The 20,354-nt window shown below is 35.9% G+C and overlaps 1 long non-coding RNA gene across 1 annotated transcript in view; it reads left to right on the top strand.

Moving 5' to 3' along the window:
- Positions 1–789: 789 nt before the first annotated feature.
- LOC139437926 (uncharacterized) overlaps positions 790–20,354 on the top strand; it is a 32,380-nt gene continuing 12,815 nt past the window's right edge. The window contains exons 1-3 of the long non-coding RNA XR_011647804.1: positions 790–811; positions 11,806–11,826; positions 16,484–16,504. This is a non-coding gene — a long non-coding RNA (uncharacterized lncRNA). The remainder of the gene's footprint in view (positions 812–11,805; positions 11,827–16,483; positions 16,505–20,354) is intronic.

Below are 20,354 nucleotides of genomic sequence, written 5' to 3'. Positions count from 1 at the left end.
TATTCTTTTAGTCTGTTTGGTCAATTATCCATGGTATGGACAGTGGGTACAATGCTGCAAGCTGGAGATAAAGAACTTTCTTCTATTTCTTTCCCTAAGTCTCCCCTAATAGAGTGGACCTTGAATCCGAGAAGAGTCAGAGCACCAGGCAGCTGAAGGGACAATGTGACTCTGGGAATATTAGAGAATGAAACAAGCTCTTGAAGGCAGGTTCCTCAATATAAAGACAACCCTTGCTGAGTTAATAAGGATATAAAACATTAACTTCTTGCTTTTTCCTAAGCTTAGAAAGATGATTTTGGAGCTAAATACATTTTTTTTTTCATTCTCATTACCTTATTTCCACTCCTTTTCAGCTGCCCAATCTATAATTAACAATATTAGATCATTATTTACACAGTTTAAAATCATTTTGATGGGAAATAACTAATGCTTAGTAACTGTTTACTTTTCAGAATATGTAACGAGAGGGCAAATCATATCTACCAAATATTAATCTCAAAATTCACACAGGAATCTTACAGAAAACTTTTCTGGCCCAAGTAGTGGACAGTCTCCTTTGAAAAAGCACAGACATAGATTTCTCTGAATCATGGTATAGTTTTCAAAAGTCTCCCAAGAATCAACAGTCTACTGCTCTGCAGTTGTCACCTCTTTCTGTTTGTGCACGAGCCTTGCAGCCCTTGTTAGTTTCCCATTCATATCAGACTGTACTGCCTTCACGGAGGAGCATACTGTTAGAATTTGTAGATATTTATCCTCTAAATACTTTCTGTATTTGTTTTCAAAGGTAAACTCCAGGAACTATGTGGTAAGTCATTCATTCCCCAACCATCTGTTTAAAGAATTGGTAACAATTAAAAATGTCCAGGCACTTTTAATAAATTTGATAGATAATGAGATTCAAGAACAACAGACCTTATCATATAAAGAAATAAAATCTTATTCATTTCAAATTTGGGAATTCTAAGTTGCTTCCTTAATTTGCCATAAGTGGCTTGTCCATTCCTCCCTGATCTTTGTTGGACCATTATCCATATAATGTCTTTAAATTTGTAATTATCAGTTTGATTCTATAGAAAGGAGAAACTGGTTAGTTAATGGGCAGTGTGCCAAAGGATGCCCTAGCACAGCCCCAAATGACAAGAAAATCCATAAAAGGTATGATATGCTTCCTTTAATACGAAGCACAGTGTGCTTCGTATTAATAAAAAAGCTCTATTAATAAAAATAATAAAAAGCTCTATTAATGGTAGTATTTTTAAAAATTTTTTTGCAATTTGCTTTGTTTCTGACCCACTTTCACTGAAATTGAGAATAAGTAGCTTGTGTAAAGTGCACCTGGAAAATATTTCTTCTCCTCTGAATTTGAAAAATTTAGTTATAATTGGAGGTCTTTTTCTAACCCATGCTGATTTCTGTGATTTTGGAAGACATGACAACATATAACAAATACCAAATTTGGATTGTTGTTTATACCACTGTTGGATTAAGTTTCCCAGTGTACTGGGTTTCTTATTAGGCAGTGAAAGTTGGTTGGTTGTTTCTGGCTAATCCTAACCCCATACACACTATACTGCCCAAGTTTCACTTCCTCTGTCTCTATAGCTCAGTGCTCAGAAACCCTGGGTGAACCCTTTTCATGAATATCCTGTGATGAACCTCACACAATCAGAATGATTATGTAAGGGCTCATTCAATGAGTGAAGCTTGGAAACTCCAGATGAGTGTGCTATGGGCACAGTTTATAATCCTGATGATTCTCCTAGAAACCACTCAGCTAAACTGATGAAGAACATCCTTTTTGTCTATTTCTCCTCTCCTCCTTTTCATCTCAAGTCTACTTTATGAATCCAAATCTGGAAAGTTTCCTGAGTCAGGGTGGCTTCTATGACAATTCCTTCTGAAAAATTTTGGTGGATGTGGATTTCTTATTTTCTATTATTTGTCTCAATTTTTTTACAGTGTTGTTAATTAAACAGAAAAGTGGGCAGTATTTTTTCATATCTTTGGAGGCAAATGCATCAAAGAATCAATATATTCACTCTTCAAAGATTATATTAGCACTTGATTTCCATACAATATCAAACAATTTTTTATTAAAATGCATATATACCTATGATTAGTTTCCAGGAGAAATTACATTGATAGATTTATTTTTTATAAATAATTTGCTTTTAAGACAGTCACATTTAGGCATTTGTTTTGAAATTTTTCCCAGTTTTTAAATATGTTTTTGTTTTTAAAGGCCATATAAAATATTCAATATTTTTAAATATTTTCCTCTATTTCAATCAAGTTTAGAAAGCAGGTGATTTATTTGCTACCTAATATTTAATACTAATACATATTATTTTGCTATAGTGTATAAGGACCAAACAACTAGATATTAAATGATCAGTTTTTAAATACTTTACAACTCATGTATGATATATTTTAAATTGTTCAATATAATATGCTTATCTATGAGTGATATATCCTCATACCTTCATATGATCTTATGTTTAGACACATTATCCTCTATCTAAATTACCAATTTCAAAGTAAATTTTATTTTATTTTATTTTATTTTTTTCCAAATTCTACTCAATTTATTCATTTTTTTAAAAGATATTACATTAAAAAAATATGAGGTCCCCATTCCTCCCCACCGCCCCCACCCCACCACTCCCCCCATAGTAACACTCTCCCCCATCATCATGTCACATCCATTGCATCTGGTGAATACATCTCCGGGCATCGCTGCACCCCATGTCCCATGTTGCACACCATAGCCCACACTTTCCCACGTTCCGTCCAGTGGGCCATGGGAGGATATACAACATCCGGCAATGGTCTCTGGGGCACCACCCAGGACAACTCCAAGTCCCGAGAATGCCTCCACATCTCTTCTCTTCCTCCCATTCCCTGCACCCAGCAGCCACCATGGCCACTTTTTCCACATCAATGCCACATTTTCTCAATTATTAACCACAATAGTTCATGAATAGAATATCATTAAGTCCACTCTGATCCTTACTGTATTCCTCCTTCCTGTGGACCTTGGCTTGGTTGTGTCCATTCCACATCTATGTCAAGAGGGGGTTTAGATTCCACATGGATATTGGATGCAATCCTCCTGCTTTCAGTTATAGGCACTCTAGGCTCCATGGTGTGGTGGTTGACATTCTTCAACTCCATGTTAGCTGAGTGGAGTAAGTCCAATAAATCAGAGTGTATCAAAGTAAATTTTAATATGATTGTTTGCTTATTATTACAGATACAAATTATTTTTTCAAAGAACAAGAGAATAAATCTGAATAAAACTTTATCAGAATAACATTCAAGAGATAAAATTATTTGGGAAAATTTGTACATTTTAAAGAAACAGTTACTCTACTATTACAAAATATTTTACCCTTCCCCATTTATTCAAGCTTTTGTTTCTCTTAATTATTGTTTTTAGTTGTTGTTCAAATTCATATATTATGCTTTACTATTTTTCAAGTTAGTTCCTATTTGTTACAACCCAACTCCTGAAGTGTATGAGTTGGTGAAATTGTGAAATAAAAGAACACGCCTGGCATTTAGACAGGCATAAGCTTTATTAGGACATATGGAGAACATCTTTGACAATGACTGGTCAAAGAATGAATGAAGTTATTGCTCCACAATGAGATGAAAAAATGAGGGGTGATATAGAATGGGTTTATATTTGTTAGTCAAATGCAAAATAATTTAAACTGATGCAAAACAATCAGCTTAAAGAAATTCATTTTGTCTTGGGGCAAAATCCGGTCTGCTATAGACCTTTGAAACTTATAGAACAACTTATATGCTTTTAATACACAAATGGACAGACAAAGGATAAAGATTTTCATTACAATAAGGAGAAATTGGTAGGGAAAAATAGATTATGGGTCCAGAAAAGTTCAACAAACCTAAAGCACCTCCTCCATTTGATTTCAACGTCTGGGAGTCATTCTTAAGACGATGGTTTCTTCTCCTTGGTGCATCATGAGAACACACCCTTTCCACAACCTTGCCCAATAGCCAAGTTTTTGCTTCCACCCTCATCAGTCATCTGCATTTTTGACCAATCTCTAGACCTCACCAACTAGGAGCATTGGGGTGATTGCCACATGTTATCCAATGTTTGGATTATAGTCTTACCCTGCCTAGCACAGTCAGGTGCAGGCAAAATCTTCCCTAACCTTTGGCATACAGGTTCAACCCTCTCAGAGCAATAAGTTGATCTCCTGGTATTCTCTAATCAATGGGGTACAGGTCCACCTCCCTTAGACCTATGGGGTGCTGACGATAGCCACCCTAATCCGTGAAGAATGTGCTCCAGCCCCTGTATACCCTGGGGTGGCAAAATTTTCCACAAACACAAAACCATAATCATAATTTAATTATGCGCAGGTACAGACCAGTTTACAAACATAATGCAATATCTATTTTTGTAATTCATAAACCATATTAAACTGCTACAGGGGTTTAGAACAAGGCATTCCATAGAGTATGAGAAGAGTGTTTCTGCTAGTGTCATGTGAAGCATACATGTGGGGTGAGGTGATGATTTGAGTACAACTCATAGGAAGGATGTTTACCAGGGATGTTTACTGCTTTGGGAAGATTACAGTTTATGATACTATATAAACATTCTCTCCCCTCTGGGGAGAGTTGTTAACATTTAATTTATTTCTAGGTTATTCAGGCATCTACATGCTGAGAACTAGGGGGACCTGGTCCCCACAATCTACCCTGACATTGTAGCCTACATTGACCATAGGACAAGGATTGTATCCATATTCCACAGCAACAATATAATAGAAAATAGCTAAAACTTTTATGCAATTTTCTGTGACAGTTGCAACACCACCTGGAAAAAAATGGCCAGTAGTTACAACCACCAGGGCGTATGTTTTACTCTATATCTACCCTTGATAGTAAAATTTCACACCTTAGGCTAACCACCACACAACACAGATTCCTCTTGTTCCATGCAGACAGGAGGGATGTGATTTATGGTGACAAACTCTGCTGTTAACTATCCTAAATTTTCTTATACAGCATATCCTAATAGAGGCATGGGCTTATTCACATGTTCCCTTACAAGGGAAAATATTTTTTTATGGCTGTCATTGAAAGACAGCAGTTGAATCTCAGTCTTAAATGAGAAGGTTTTGTTCCAGATTTTTCAATGAATCCTATTCTGTCAAGCCAGCAATGTGTTCTTTGCTGTCAAATGTGGAGGAGTTATGGCCTAAGGAAGGCCAGTAGTTCCTAAGGATGGTGAGTGGAGATGGGTTACTGCTGAAGCCCACTGTGAAGAGGTATTGGCTAGGGAGCTATGGGCAAAAAGAAAGATGTCTATGGGGAGCAGTCAGGGGCAAATTGTTCCTGTCTGAAAGTGTGCCAGCAACATCTCCATTAGTAGATAAGAAATCAGCCTGGGACTTTCAACCTGAGCCTTATCACCGGAGTCCTTGGCAGGCTTTATTCTGACCATACACCTTCCCTCATTCCCTATATTAACCTGCCTCAACTGCCCCCTCAGAGAGTTCACCCCTTTATTCTTAAGCGGGAGTAAAAGTTAATGGTCATTCTACTGTAGCTGTTTCCTGCTGGTTAGGGGCAGAAGACCCTGCCTGAGGAGGTGTGAAACTCTCTGGCTATTCTATTTACGTGGAGGCAATGTGAGTCCAGCACCATGGCTGGAACTGGATGAAATCCTCACATGACTAATACCTTTTTCGGGAAGGCATTGATTCTGGAAGAAATAACCTTGAATTTTGAGGATATTTGTTTCTATTACAAGGATAATGAAAATGAGGTACCTGGTCCCAAAAAGGGGGCCAGTCATGACATACTGGGCCATGGGAACGAGAAAATCCAGGTGCCTCCAAAACCAGATGGACTCGATCTTGTAAGTTTCAAATGCTGTCTAGGAGACTGCTGCCTCCAGTTCCTACAATGATGGTTATGCCTGGGACAGCTAGGAGAAGCATGAGGATAGGTATTGCCCTAGACATAAACTCTCAATGACAATATAGACAATGACAAGATGAGCATGGGGCAAGTCAAATAAAGACAATACTTAAGAGAGGCATTTTTTAACTTGTATGCACATTCCTTAATTACTTAGAAAATGAATTAAGCTTTTAAGACTTTTAACATATTCAATATTATTCTGCACATGATCTAGAATAGATGTTGCCATATTCATGAGGTATATAGTTACAGCACTTAATAGTCATCAATGCACAAGTTCCTCCTTGAGCTGCAGTTAATAGATATAAGCCCCAGGTTTTCAATACCATACATGTTGTCTCCCTATGAGAGCAGGTCATAATGCCAATTGTGATTGTTTTAAGTTCTACTCACATCATTCCAGTAATTCTTGCTCCACTTGGTATGTCCTTCACACACCAGCATGCTGCAGCACCACTGGCCCATGGAGGGAAGTTTCATGTTTCCCTGACCTGATGCATGGCAACCTTTGGCACTATGAATCAGAGCCAGTTTAGAGGCAACGTTCATTGTAAATTTGGCAATACTGAGCCATTTCCAGTAGCTGCAGGAGTATATGAAACTGAAACATTCCCTCCATCTCCTTCAGGACCATAAAGAGAGAAGTGACTGATACCTTTATTCTTTTAGGTGTCAGTGATTGACCTAGCCAATAACTCAAATGCAGAGGCACAATGAAGGGTACTGAATATCGGGTTTGAATGCACAAGATAATTTGACAATGCTGCCATGTATTTATTTTATTTTTCATACACTTTCTAAATACTGCCAATGAAGTTTATAATATATCACATGAATTTAATGATGTTATGTGATTTAGTTTTAACTTTATATCTTTGCTTAATTACATTAAATAAAAGATATTTTATTTTAAATGTAAGGAAAACATTATTATTTTATTAAAACCTAAGATTAATAATGAAATAAAGGTTATCTTTCCCCTACCACCACTTTAATAAGCATATTGAGGTGGCCTCTGACAGGTATCCATATTATGAAGTTACTTTTTCTTATCAATATAGGTTCAGGTTTTTATTTAAGAATTAGCTATTTAAATATTTCAGTTTAAAAAATACCTTGGCAAACTTTCTATGACTAAACATAACCACATAAATTAGTTATTTCATCTCAACAAAAATTTTTCCTTTACAAAACACCTCATCTTACTTAATATTACTTTCTACAATAACTTATACAACTTTCTATATTCATTCTTGACTTGTCTTACATATTTCCACCCAGTTTCATGAAAACCAGTCATCTTGTCTTACAACAAAACACATTACCTTAAACAAACTTATCAAATTTTTGTCAAGATTGATTATGAATTTACTTTCACAAGTCTTCTACTTCTTTCTATAGCCATTTATGTCTCATATTGTTCACTCTATTCTGTGAATAAAAAAATTCATTTCAATTTAGACAAAAACCATTTTTACAAAAAGGTTTGTAGTAATTTCATTAGCCAAATACTTAGTGTTCATCATCTTAAAGATTTAATACATATAATGCTAATTCATTTCATTAGTATCCTGTAATCCTAGGGAGAGTATATGCAAGCTAAATAAAATTAAAACCATTATAGTTTATGCAAGAAAGGTTTTTTTTCCTTCCTTCCTCCACATGAGGTTAAAACCTATTTTCTTTAATAAAATTATAAAATTGTGAATAACTTAAAAGCATAATGCTGCCAGGTTCTGGAATATATATATATATATATATATATTTTTTTTTTTTAAAGATTTATTTATTTATTGAATTTCCCCCCCTCCCCCGGTTGTCCATTCCTGGCGTCCTATTTGCTGCGTCTTGTTTCTTTGTCTGCCTCTGTTGTCGTCAGCGGCACGGGAAGCGTGGGCGGCGCCATTCCTGGGCAGGCTGCTCTTTCTTTTCACGCTGGGCGGCTCTCCTCACGGGCGCACCCCCCGCGCGTGGGGCTCCCCCACGCGGGGGACACCCCTGCGCGGCACGGCACTCCCTGCGCGCATCAGCACCGCGCATGGCCAGCTCCACACGGGTCAAGGAGGCCCGGGGTTTGAACCGCGGACCTCCCATATGGTAGACGGACGCCCCAACCACTGGGCCAAAGTCCGTTTCCCCTGGAATATATTTTAACTGTTTTAATTTGTTAATCATAATTTAGAAAAATCTTTCCATTGCTTTCAAAGAGTTTTTCTTTGCTAACTGAAATTTGGCCATTTGTTTATTACCATAATCTCAAAAACTGCTTAAATTAATAGGGGAATTATAGGGCAGACTACACAAAACATGTTTATTCTATAATATTCCCTCTATCCTTATCATTTAATTTCTAGGCTTAGTAGACAGAATTCTAGGCTAAGCTTTCATCTCCCTTATCTTTCCACACCAAGCCCACTCCCTTAGTTTCCTCAACTGGTTTTACTGGAAAACAGTCAAGGTTAGAAAAAGACCCTGGGTGTATGTAGGCAATAAAAAGATTATGGAAGAATTCAGCATAAAATTTTTAGTTTCTTTCTTTAAATTGTTTCTTTATTCAGATTTTGTGTGACTTTATATTCTGTTTTGATTTTCCAATTTGTGCTTAAGTAGTACTCATTTATCAATTTAAACAATTATTCAATTTTTGGCCATTTGAATAGAGTTCTTTTAAGAATTTTCATCTTAATTTATGAAAATATACACAGAATAAACAGACAAACACAAAAAGAGTTAGACTCATCAACAGGAAAACAAATTCCACAAATTTGACTCAATTCTCATTCCTTTGGTATGGCTGTCTCCAAGCTCTCCTTTATTTCATGTATTTGTCTTTTATTGCTTTTAAAATGCCCTCTGGAATCAGCAAGGCTTGCAATATGCAAGCTCATTCTTGGAAATACCTTTATTAATAAATAGCAACCAGATTAGGAATACTTGAACAGTACAAATGCAGTTAAGATGTAATTTAGCAGTTTAGACAGACATTTAACTCATATGTTCTGGATTATGCTTCAGGAGTACACATAGACAGTCTTGAGTTCAGGAGTAAGCTAGTCTTTCAAAACTGACAGTACTTTTTAACAACTTGATAAAAATTTTGAGTAAAATAAAATGTGCAAACATTTTCAAATTAACATACCATTTCAACTGTTTCACAGTTTACACAAGTATTATGAGCTTTCTTTTTTGTAGTATATTTTTTTTATTGACTTTGTAATAATATTACATTAAAAATATATATATATGAGGTCCCATTGAACCCTACCACCCCCACCCCACCTCTCCCCCCCCCAGCAACACTCCTTCCCATCATCATGACACATCCATTGCATTTGGCAAGTACATCTCTGGGCACCCCCGCACCTCATGGTCAACGGTCCACATCATGGCCCACACTCTCCCCCATTCCATCCAGTGGGCCCTGTGAGGATTTACAATGTCCGGTGATTGCCCCTGAAGCACCTTCCAGGGCAGCTCCATGTCCCAAAGACGCCTCCACCTCTCATCTCTTCCTGCCTTTCCCCATACCCATCAGCCATCATGTCCACTTTTCTCAATCCAATGCCACCTTTTCTATGTGGACATTGGATTGGTTGTGTCCATTGCACCTCTATGTCAAGAGGAGGCTCAGATTCCACATGGATGCTGGATACAATCCTCCCACTTTCAGTTGTAATCACTCTAGGCTCCATGGTGTGGTGGTTGTCCTCCTTCAACTCCATCTTAGCTGAGTGTGGTGAGCCCAATAAGTCAGATTGTAGGTGCTGGAGTCTGTTGAGGCTCAGGACCTGGCTATCACATTGTCAGTCCAGAGATTCAAATCCCCTAAATATATCTTGAACCCCGACCAAATAGAGGGAACTGTATCCCTCGAAAGAAAGGGTGGCTCCCAGGGCATTGGGGCAGTTGAGCAAGTTAGACCCTGAACACTATTCCATCTATATCTGGAAGTGACTCCTCGGGAAACGGAGGTTGGCTGTCACTGTGGGCACCAAGGTGGAAGGGAAAATGGACGTTAAATGTGTGTAACCAAGGAAAATGGGGGGTAAGAGAGGAGTTTCGTGAGAGTACACAAGGATGGACATAAAACATGTAATATTACACCATAACATATAGGAGATGACAGACTGATAATGTAAACCATAATGTAAAACATAGGATAACTAAGAATGTAAAAAACTGTGTATCCTAAAGTATGCACCACAATGTAAGCACAGATGTCACCTTGTTTGAAAGCTATTGTCTCAGACTCTGTACATTACGTTAAGTAAATATGATGTGAATAGGGTGTAAGAGTATCGCTGTGGAAGGGAAAGGTTTTGTGGTGGATGTATGGGAGTGCTGTATACTATATATATGCATTGCTGTGGTCTAGGGCTCCTGTGAAGAGAAGCTCAATAATTAGGGGGGGGCGGGGAAAGATAGGATGTAGAATTTTTTCCAAGTCAACACGTATTCTTTATATAACCTTTAAACCCATCGCTATATGCCATTTCCTAGTAAGGGACCCTGACATTATATTGGGCTTCAAATTTCAGGGAGTTCTGGATCACAGAGTGGTTCAACAAAGGCAATGGAGGAATACTGGTATGGGATACCATTGTAGTATATTTTTAATGTCAGGCTTACAATAGTACTAGCTTTTTTTTTTTCTTTTATCTTTTCTTCTTTTTCAGAGATATCTGGTTCAAAGTTAATAACATTTAGCAGCACCAATTTTATCAATGTGGCTATCCAGATCTGATTAGAATTAACAAGAAAATAGAACAGAGAATAATAATGTAACTAATATTTCCTACTTTTCCAAACAGCTAAACTAATTTTATCACCCACCACTAGTCCACATTTGTACCAGTCAGGCAGTGGGAGAGTTGCAGGGTTATTGCCAGATTGTTTTCTATTAGTTAAATGTTATTTCCATCCGGAATTTTGGGGCACCCCATTACCCATATGGAGTTTAAAAACAGTTAAGAGTAGGTGATCCCATATGCTCTCAGTGGTCCCCCCTGTCCTGGTGGGCAGCCACTCCTCCACACATGGACATTACAAGCCAGCCCAGAATTTCCCACAGATTTTTCTTAAACTGAGCTCACGCCTCCAACTGCCAGTGGTGCTTTTGTCTCCTGGCCCACCAATTGTTACAACCCAGCTCCTGAAGGCATGATATAGTGAGGCCTTGAGACAAAAGAATGCACCTGGCATTTAGTCAGGCATAAGCATTATTGGGACTTATGGAGAGGGAAGAGGGGAGAATCTTTGCTGGTGGCCAAACAAAGAAAAAGTGATTTTAGCGCTCCAGGAAGAGATGAGAAAATGAGAAGTGATATGTAAGTGGTTTCAGAACAAAGACATCCCATAGGGTAGGGGAACTGAGTGCCTGTTAGGGTTACATGAAGCTTACACATGAGGTGTGGAGACCTTTCTACTGCATTCCTAGGAAGTACGTTTCGAAGGACATTAACAGCTTTGGGAAGATAATAGTTTATACCGTCTATGCATTCTTTCCCTTGTGGGGAAGGTTATTAACCTTTAACTTCTGTCTATGTTATGAAGTCTCCTATGTGCCAAGGACCTAGGTGGACAGTGTCAACCACACTCTTACATTAATAGTGTAAAAGGGAAATTTTCTTACAATTCATCATGAATTTGGGCATTCCTTAGTATGTATGTGAAATGATGTTGACAACTTTTATTTTTTAAAGAGGTACTTACAGCTGATTTTCTTGTTTTTATAAAAATATGTAACATCTGGTCTGGATAATCTGCAGGTAACATATGGGAACACTTTCTAATGTAATTTTGTTTTGATTTTTGTTTCTCTTTATTCAGAGGAAATAAAAGAAAAGAATGGTGAGTGAAATATTTATTTTGATCTTAGCATTTGAACCTTCAAAATGCAAAAATACCCCATACTTGAATTTTAAAATTATTATAACAAAATCAAAACTCACAGTTAATGAAATGCTTCCTGATGTTCTAAAGTAGTATTGAGAGGCTCCTAAAATGTATTTTGTCTACTTGTAAAATTCTAAATGTAAGTTTCTCAATATTGAGATAGTTGTTTGGCTTAAATGGAGGTTAAGATGTGCCAGCTTGAGCTTTGGGAGGACTGAGATTCTGACTCTGATTTCTTTCATCTGCCTCATTCAAAAAAGTTCAGTGATTTCTCGTGCATATAGAAATAAACTGTCTAATATGTGATTGGTACATGAAAAACAATAATGATGAAAGAAAAAAAGAGAATGGTTCCTACCTGGCATTGAAGTTTCTATTGTGGCATAGATGGGCAAATACATGTACAGAATAAATGCCAAATTAATATTCTACTAATTGCCATGAAGAGGAAACTTTGTGTTCTAAGAATGTACTCTAGAGGGATTTGGCCTACATGTGAGGTCATAGATTTCCTGAAGAAGGGCTAATGGAGAAGAGATCAGTGGTAATGAATGGAATAACTATGTCAATGAGAGGACTGCATGTGCAGGGCAGGGAGCAGAGAGCACATTACACTCTGGGTTGAGCAAATAAGTGATTTTATCAGGGTTTACAAATATTGACCAGGGGGATTCAGGTGAAGAAAACCCAATCAAGATTACAAGGTATGTAGGCAAAGACATGGAAATGCAAAGTTTTTGGGGTGCATGCTAAGTTGTGAATATTGTTGATAAAGATGCATCATTAAAAGATTTATATTTTAAAATATGAATTTTATTGAGTGAAAGAATGAATTAGATGATTAGAGTTAAAATGTTACAGAGAGAAAAGTTAAATGGAATTCTCTTGGGAGATACACTCATATAAAAAAACAGGTCCAAAAAGGCAACTGATATTAACTTATTTAATATTCAATATTTATTCTTCAAAGCCACAAATTGTTTTTATTCTTTAGTTGTTAAGCAAATCCCGTAGTCTCTAACCTATTTAATGAAAATTTTTCAGTTGAAGAGAGATCTCTCATGTAACACTTTTCATTTATGTATTTGTTTATTTAATTTTTAACTGTATTTTTAGATAAATATAGACTTATATTTAAGAAAAAGTACACAAAAAGTATAGGGAATTCCCATATAACCTCCCTCCCTTGCACTCAAACAGTTACCTATGTAAGTGACATCATAGATTACTATGGTATAGTTGGTACAGGTGACAACCTATATTATCCAGGTCTTTGAGCTTGCCCTAGACAACCAACAAAATGATTAACATTGACAGCTCCCATACCAAAAAATGGGTAATGGTTTTAGCTGCAGACAGGATAATTCCTCCCATTAGCTTTGTGGTATCTGCATCCTCTTTCATCCTGGTGCTTTCTGCTTCCTTTTAAAAAAAGTTTTATTGATTAATTATGTCTTTGTTCATCCATCCATCCATCCATCCATCCATCCATTCATTCATTCATTCCTCATTCATTTTTATTTATCTCAAGGCAAAGAAAAGTAAGTTATTATTAGATTAATACTTTAGAAGAGTAGGATCTAGAGTCATGCAGTCTGGGTTTTAATTCCAGCTCTATTACCTAGAAGCTTCATGATTTTGCAAAATATTTTTAACCTCCTGTGTCATATTTATTTTTTTATTTGTAAAAGACTATATTAATGGTACTTATGACATGGGATAATACTTAGTATTAAAATTTTGTATATCTAAAAATCTTGACAAATATTAGGTTATTAATAGTAGTGGTAGAAACAGTAATAGTAATTTTCATGGCTTTAGAAATTGAACCTGGAAAAGACAAGATGGTTTTAAGGCAATATTTAAGACATAATGAAATAAAAAAAGATCAACTCTAATTATTTAGTTTTCCCTCAGTTATTTCTGTGAATTTATAAATTGGAAAAAGAAGGGCTAATTGAGTAGAGATCAGTGGTAATGAGTGGAATAGGTATGTCAATGAGAGGACAGCATGTGCAGGGCAGGGAGCAGAGAGCACATTACACTCTGGGTTGAGCAAATACGTGATTTTATCAGGGTTTACAAATATTGACCAGGATATTCAGGTAAAGAAAACCCAATCACAATTTCAAGGTATGTAGGCAAAGACCTGGAAATGCAAAGTTTTTTTTGTGCATGCTAAGTTTTGAACATTGCTGACAAGGAGCATCGTTAATAGATTTATAAATCAATTATCACAAAAAGTATAGGGAATTCCCATATAACCCCCCTTCCTTACAACCAAACACAGTTGCCCATATAAGTGACATTATAGATTACTATGGTATAGTTGGTACAGGTTACTACTCATATTGTCCAGTTTTTTGAGCTTGCCCTAGACAACCAACAAAGTGATAAACATTGACAGTTCCCGTACCAAAAAATGGGTACCAGTTGTAGCTGCAGACAGGATAAATCCCATTATGATCATGGTATCTGCATCCTCTCTCATCCTGGTGCTCTCTGCTTCCTTTTAAGTTTTATTGATTAATTGATTATGTGTTTGTTCATCCATCCATTCATTCATTCCCTCATTCATTTTGATTTATCTCAAGGCAAAGAAAAGTAAGTTATTATTAGATTAATATTTTAGAAGAGTAGGATCTAGAGTCATACGGTCTGGATTTTAATTCCAGCTCTGTTACCTAGAAGCTTCATGATTTTGCAAAATATTTTTAACTTCCTGTGTCATATTTATTTTTTATTTGTAAAAGACTATATTAATGGTATTTATGACATGGGATAATACTCAGTATTAAAATTTCATATATCTAAAAATCTTGACAAATATTAGCTTTTTAATAGTAGTGGTAGTAACAGTAATAGTCATTTTTACGGGTTTAGAAATTGAACCTGGAAAAGACAAGACAGTTTTAAGGCAATATTTAGGACACCATGATATCAAAATTGATCAACTCTAATTATTTAGTATTCCCTCAGTTCTATCTTTCAATTATTTTAATTGGACAATTTAAATAATCATGTAGGAAATATCATTTATCATCAGACTGAATTAATCTACTCCACATATTTTTTGTAGTTATTGACTTAGATACAGCCTGGTCCAAACTAAAAATGAAATTTTTTTTGTCTTTACACCAAAAATCATTAACTTTTTCAAGTTAACCTATGAAAGGAAATGTTGATATCAGTTCGAGTTCTATTTTCACTATTATCTGCTAATTTTTAATGTTTTAATCAACTGAACTCTCAAAGAAATGTGCTAAGTTTTAATTTAGTATTTTATATTTGCCTGTTAATTCCCTTTAAGGGAGGCAATTCCATAGAGAAAATAAATAACAACATGCAGCTTCTGTTCAGTATATAGATAAGGAATAAGTTTACACTACCCTGATGAATCAGTTTTACTTGGTCCATTCTCCACATACCAATGTTACTGGAACAAAAATATTTTTCTTTCAAAGCCCACACTCCACCCCAAAATATCCTGACCTGGGCATGGAGACAGAAACCAAAGTGCACATACCATCTGGTTTTCCCAATATTTGGGGAAGTGTGCACCTGCCTTTATTAGCTCTGAATTGACACTGGAGAATTGCCCCCTTACACACACTACAACTCACAACATGTGATACACCATAAAGGGAGTTAGCAATGGGTTTGCCGTTTATTGCGGATTGTTTTCCCTATCTTAGTTAACTGTTAGTCCCATCACAGTTTTTGGGGCATCCCCACACTCATGGGAAGTTCCACAACTCTCAAGCTAATAGAAAACTCCATATACTCTCAGAGGTCCCCACCTCCCCAAGAGCACAGCCAAAACTCCCCACATGGACATTTCAAGCCAACCTGGGGTTTCCCTTATGCATTTGACTTTGCCTGAGCACAGGCACACAAATGCCACGGTCATTCAGTCTTTGGCTCATGGCTCACCACTTTTCACAACATATTTCTTGAAGGGCATGAGATGTTGGAAATGAAAGTACAAACCTGGCATTAAGTCAGGCATAAGCTTTGTTGATATTTTGGGAGAGGGAGGAATTTTTGACAATGGCAGGCCAAAGAATAAGTGAAGTTGACACCCCACATAGAGATGAGAAAATGAGAGGTGATTTCTAAGATATTTCAGAACAAGTGCATTCAATAGGGTAGGAGAACAGTGTTCTTGTTAAGGGCACATGAAGCTTACACATGGATGTGGCTATGATTTTATTGCTCTCCTAGGAAGGATGTTTACAAAGAACATTAGCAGCTTTGGTAAGATTATAGTTTATGACACCCTGAATGCACTATTTCCCTTCTGGGGAGGGTTATTCAACTTTAAATCATGACTACTTCATGCAGGCATGTATGTGCTCAAGACTTAGAGATACCAGGGTCACCCACACTATTACATTGAAATTGTAAGCAGGAATTTTTCTTACAATTCATCATGAAATTCGCTATTGCTTAGTATGTATGTGAAATGATATTAGCAACTTTTATTTTTTAAAGATATATTTATAGCTGATTTTTGTGCTTTTATAAAATATATATCATCTGGTCTGGATTATCTGCAGATACAATATGGGAACACTTTCTAACATAATTTTGTTTTAATTTTTTATTTCAGATGAAATTAAAGAACATAATGGTGAGTGATATTTATTTTTGTCTCAGACAGTATTTGAACTTTCAAAATCCAGTAATATCTCATAATTGCACTTTAGAATTATTATAACAAAATAAAAATTCACAACTAATGAAATGCTTATTGATGTTCTAAAATACTGTTGATACGCAACGAATATATACTTTGTATACTTCTAGTATTCTAAATGTAAATTTCTCCTCATGGAGTTAGTTATAGGCTTAAATGGAGGTTAAAATGTGCCATCCTGTGCTTTGTTAGAGGTGGGAATCTGATTTCTTTTATTTGCCTCATTCAGAAACATTCAACGATTTCTTGGAATTATAGAAATCAACTGTTTAACAAATGATTAGGGTTGAAAAACAATAATGGAAAAAGAAAAGAAAAGAGAAAGAATCAAAACTTACATTGAGGTTTCTATTATGGAATAGTTGAAATTACACGTACAAGATAAATGCCAAATGAATATTCTAATGATTGGCATGAAGAGGGAACTTGGTGCAATAAGAAAATGCACTAGAGGGATTTGTCCTATATATGAGGTGATAGATTTCCTGAAGAAGTGCTAAGGGAGTGGAAGAGCAGTGGCAATGAATGGAGTAGGTAGGTCAATGAGAGCCCAGTGTGTGCAGGGCAGGGAGCAGAGAGTACATTACACTCTGATTTGAGTAAACATGATTCTATCAGGGTTTTCATATATTGATCAAGGGATTCTGGTGCAGAAAATTCAGTGAAGACCCTAAGGTTTCTAGGCAAAGACCAGGAAATGTAACATTTATTTGGGCATGCTAAGAGTTTTGCATATTACAAAAAAAAATTACTTTTCAGCCCTTTCCTCTCTACCTGGGACCCATGATCTCCCCTTTCTCGTCCCTCCCTACCTGAATAAATTACTGGCCTAATTTTTGAAAACAAGAGCATCATGAATAGATTTATATTTAAAATGCCATTTTTATTGAGTTTAAACATTTCATTAGATGGTTGCAGTTTAAAGGTTGCAGACAGAAAAGTTAAATGAGTTCCCCTTTGAAGATACACCCATATAAATGAATATGTACAAAAATCAATCCATACTAAATTGCTTAATATTCGATATTTGTCCTACAGAGTCCCAATTTTCCTTTATTCTCTAGTCATTATGTGAATCCCTTAGTCTGTTATCTATTTAATGAATATTTTTCCAGTGGAGGGAGAACTCCCAAGTAACACTCCTTCATATATTTGTTTGTTTAATTTTTAAACTATTTTAGAGAAATTTTATATTTATGTTTAAGAGAAAATACACAAAATATAGTGAATTCCCATAACCTCCCCCCCTCCCTTGCAACAGAAAAGAGTTACTCTTTTTACTGACCTCTTAGATTAGTGTGGTATGTGTGGTACAGATGAGAACTACTACTGTCCAGTTCTTTGAGCTTGCCCTAGACAATTAACAACATCATGACGATGGACAGCACCAATTAAAATATGGGGAGTGTTTGTATCTACATAAAATAATCCCTTCCATCTGCTCTGTGGTATCTGGGTCACCTCTCATCCTTGGTCTCTCTATTTCCTTTTTAACAATTATTTATTTAATTATTCATTCATTCAACCATTCTTTCATTCATTCTTTCACTAATTTATTCCCTCTTTCATTTCGGTTTTTCTCATTGCAGAGAAGAGTAAGTGATTATTAGATTAACTTTTCAGAGAAGTAAGCTCTAGAGGCAGATGGTTTGGGCATAAATTCCAACTCTATTTCTTAGAATCTTCATGATTTTGCAAAGGATTTAAATCTCCTAAACAATGTTTTTTTTTTCACTTAAAAAGACTATAGTAATGGTATTTATGACAGTGCTATACTAGTATTAGAATGTTCATACATCTAAAAATCTTGGAATACATTAGATTACTAATAGTCGTGGTAATAGTAGTAGCAATAATGGCTTGCATGGTTTTAGCTATTGGACTTGGAAAAGACAAGATGGTTTTAAGACAATATTCGGGAATCTTTGAAAGCTAAACAGATCAACTGTAATTATTTACTTTTCTCCTAGTTTTTTCTGTGAATTTACAAATGGGACAATTTAAATGACAAGGTCAAAAATATAATTTATCATTCAGGCTGAATAATTCTACTCCAGAGGTTTTTAGTAGTTATATGGATGTAGATACAGCCTGGTCTTAGCTAATAATAAAATGTTGATGGTCACAGCACCAAAAATCATTAACTTGTACATGTAGAGCTAGGAAAGGATTTTTTTATGTTAGTTACAGCTCTATTTTCACTATAACTCACTAATTTTGATTTTATTTTTATCAGCTGAACTCTTAAAAAATGTGAAAAGATTTAATTTAATATTTTATATTTGCTTTGTTGTACCCTTTAAGGAAGAGAATTCCATAGAGAAAATAAATAAAACAATTCAGCCTCTGTCCAGGACATGGTTATGGACTAAATTTATACCCTGATGAATCAGTTTTACTTGGTCCAATCTCCAAATACCAAAGTTACTGGAACAAAAATACTTAGACCTTCAGAGTTCACTCTCCACCCCAAAATAAAGCTGACTGAGACATGAAGACAGATTATCAAAGTGCACATACCATTTGGTTTTCCCAAATACATGGAGAAAGGGAAGCCTACCTTTATTGGCTTTTAAATAACATTGGAAAACTACCACATTACACACAGTATCACTTCTAACATGTAATACATGAAGGGAATAAGCAGTAGGTTTGAAGACTTGCTCCCAGATTGTTTTCCCTGTCTTAGTTAACTGCTACTCTCATCAGGGTTGTTGGGGTATCTGCACACAAATGTGTAGTTTCACAATAATCAACCTAGGAGGTGATACCATACTCTCTCAGTGGTCTCCACCTGCCCAGGAGGGCAACTATCCCTACAAATATGGAAATTACAATTCAAATCAGGTTTTCTCCTTCTGGATTTTCCTTTGTCTAAACACATTCCCACAACTGCCTTTGGACATTCTGTCTCCTGGATCCTGGCTCACCAGTTGTTACAAACCAATTCCTGAAGGGCATGAGATGGCGAGACCATGAGATCAAAGAACACAACTGGTATTTAGTCAGGCATAAGCTTTATTGGGACTTATGGACAGGGAAGAAACTTGACAGTGGCAGGCCTAAGAATAAGTGAAGTTAACACTCCACAAAGAGAAGAGAAAATAAGAGGTGATATATAAGTGGTTTTAGAACAAAGAAATTTTATAGGGTAGGAGAAGAGAGTTCCTTTTAGGGCCACATGAAGCTTACACATGGGGTTGGAGATGTTTTTAACACACTCCTAGGAAGGATGTTTACAAAGGACAGTTACAGCTTTGGGAAAATTATAGTTTATGATACAACCTATCCATTATTTCCTTTATTAAAGTTTCCTTATTAAACTTTACCTTATATCTAGGTCACGCTGGCACCTAAATGCTGAGTTCTTAGGGGGACCCAGGTTACCCACACTATTACATTCATATTGTAAGAGGAATTTTTTTCTTACAATTCATCATTAAATTGGTCATTGCTCAGTATGTATGTGAAATGTTGTTGACAACTTTTATTTTTAAAGAGGTATTTATAGCTGATTTTCTTATTTTTATAAAAATATATAACATCTGATCTGGACTATCTGCAGGAATTGTATGGGAACACTTTCTAACATAATTTCCTTTTTATCTTTTATTTTTCTTTATTCAGAGGACTTAATAAGTATGTATGTGAAATGATGTTGACAACTTTTATTTTTGAATGAGGTAGTTGTAGCTGATTTACTTAGTTTTTCTCAAAATGTATAATATCTGGTCTGTATTATCTGCAGGAATTGTGTGGGAACATTTTCTAACATAATTTTCTT

The sequence above is a fragment of the Dasypus novemcinctus genome, chromosome 30 (assembly GCF_030445035.2).
Source record: "Dasypus novemcinctus isolate mDasNov1 chromosome 30, mDasNov1.1.hap2, whole genome shotgun sequence".
NCBI classification, from domain to species: domain Eukaryota; kingdom Metazoa; phylum Chordata; class Mammalia; order Cingulata; family Dasypodidae; genus Dasypus; species Dasypus novemcinctus.
The sequence above is the reverse complement of the archived record's forward strand: the minus strand, read 5'-3'. Positions and strand labels throughout refer to the sequence as shown.